We start from the raw sequence: 2,314 nt of genomic DNA on the forward strand, positions 1-2,314 counted from the left end.
ATTAACTGGGATCCAAGATACTGGACAGTCCTGTGAGGGATTTTCTTAATCACATTGTTTGAAACAGAAAGGCCCACCTAAATGTGGGTAATACCTTCTGTGGCAACCCAGATAAGAGAACAAAGAAGAGGGAATCTTGGCTTTGTACCTGCTTGCCCTCATCTCACTGACAAGTTTGTCTATTCTGTTGCTGAAGCCAGTATTAAATCCAACTTCTTCTAGATTCCAAAGTAGAGTGAAGGCCAGCAGCTCTCCAGGAACCCTCCAGGACTCCAGAGCCACATTGAAACTGCAGAGACATCCAGTCCTGCAGGCTGAACAATTAGGGGATTCTCAGCCTTTCCAACATGAGATAGCCATTGTTGAAGTACCCAGACTACACTGTGAGCCAGTCTAATAAACCCCCTTTTAATATATACTAGTAAATATCTATTCATTCTATCAGTTCTGTTGCTTTAGAGATCTCTGACTAATACTGTTGGTTTTGCTTTATGTTTACTAATCCATTGTAGACCAGCACTTATAAACTATTCAGCACTGAATTAATAAAAATAGATTGCATATGTAAACACAGCAACACCAAATCCATTCATCATTTTCTAAGACATCAGTTTCTAGAGTCATCACCATCTAGTTACAGTATCATGAACACTCTAGAATACCACTATTCAAGTCCAAAACTCTCTTGTTAATGGATCCCAGCATTGCTCACAGGAGGAAGGACCAGTGAGCCCACTAAAAGAAGTCTGCTGTGGGGTTTTCCCACATCATAACATTTCTATACCATTCCTCAGTATCATGAAAATAATGAAGTCAACAAGATGTTTGCCTTATGTTTGTTCAACCAAGATCTATAAAATTCATTTTTTGCAAACTTTTCTCAGATTTTTAAGATTTAGTCCTCTTCCCAAACATGGCATTTTCTACTGCATTTGTATCTCAAATCAGCCATTGCTTTATTTATCTGAAGATGAATCCAAGTCATTGTTCCTAGTGAAGCAAAACCAGTTCAGAAAATCAACAGTTTAAAATGCTTCAACCACTGTTTAAAGATTGCCTGGTATAGTAAATAGAGTGTAGGGACCCTGCAGCTGTCCCACATCAACTACAAAAGAAAAAACCCACACTTAGACATATGTGAAAATATTCACTTTGTGTAGCCCATCAATGACAAGCGTTTATCAAGTCTATGTAAACATCTGTCATTTTCTTTGGCTTCAACACTATGAAGACTTTCAAAACAGCTACATAGTTTTCATCCAGAGTCAACTCTCCCTTCCTGTAAGCCAGATCAAAAGAAGAAACAATGCTAGATGCTTCCATTTCTCCTCTCCCCTCCTTCGCCCACTTCCTCCAGCTATTTACACTGTTCCTTGAAGGTAGGTACCTGAAGAGGAGCTGAATCACTGGGCATATCGACAGCTCCAGGAGAGGCACTTCAGCTCTGGCCAGTGGGCTAAGACCACCTGTAAGCTTGAGTACAGGAAAGCACCATCAAGCAAGAGCTGGAGAGCAGGCTTGTCCATATCCCACTGACCCTCTGAGCTATGTAAGACGCAACAGAGCAGCAATGCAGAGTCATAGCAAGCTCAATCAACACGACTCAGCAACACATGAGACGTTCCCTGTCCTTCCGAAAACTATGAGTAGCCAACAAAATTTCAACTTGCAATCATCCTGAGAGCTCTTTGCCTAACCTAACTCATAGTAAAACTTATACTTTGTGCTACGTGACATTCAAAACACCCATGATAAAAAGGCTATGCTATGATTCAATCAAGTAAAAATATTTCAGATAAAGTAAGCAACATAGAAGATTGGTTAAATATATTTTTGTAGAATCATAATAATAGATACATGCACTCATTTATTAAAAGGATGTTTCTAGAGATCTATCTGCTAGTAAGTTATGTATTGCCAAGTAAAAACTTCATCACAAAATCTTACAAGTATATTTTCTCCCATGTTATATGAAACACACAGCAAAAACCTCTACATGAATACAGTCATTTCTCAATATCTGGAGGAGAAATGATTCAAGACACCCATGAGTACCAAAGTCTATGGATGCTCCAACCTTTTCTATAAAATGGTGAAGCCCCTAAACTAAGCACATCCTGCTCATATACTTCAAATCAAGCCCATATTATTCAGCACCTAATACATTTCAAGTGCTCTGTCCATTGTCATGACACTGTGCAGTTTAAAAATAATGATAGTAAAAATTGTACATGTTCAATACACATACAGTTTTAAAAATATTCTTGCTCATAATTCCTTGAATTAGAGGCAAAGAATCTGAATACAGAGGCCC

This window comes from Peromyscus maniculatus, chromosome 17 (genome assembly GCF_049852395.1).
Source record: "Peromyscus maniculatus bairdii isolate BWxNUB_F1_BW_parent chromosome 17, HU_Pman_BW_mat_3.1, whole genome shotgun sequence".
NCBI lineage: Eukaryota > Metazoa > Chordata > Mammalia > Rodentia > Cricetidae > Peromyscus > Peromyscus maniculatus.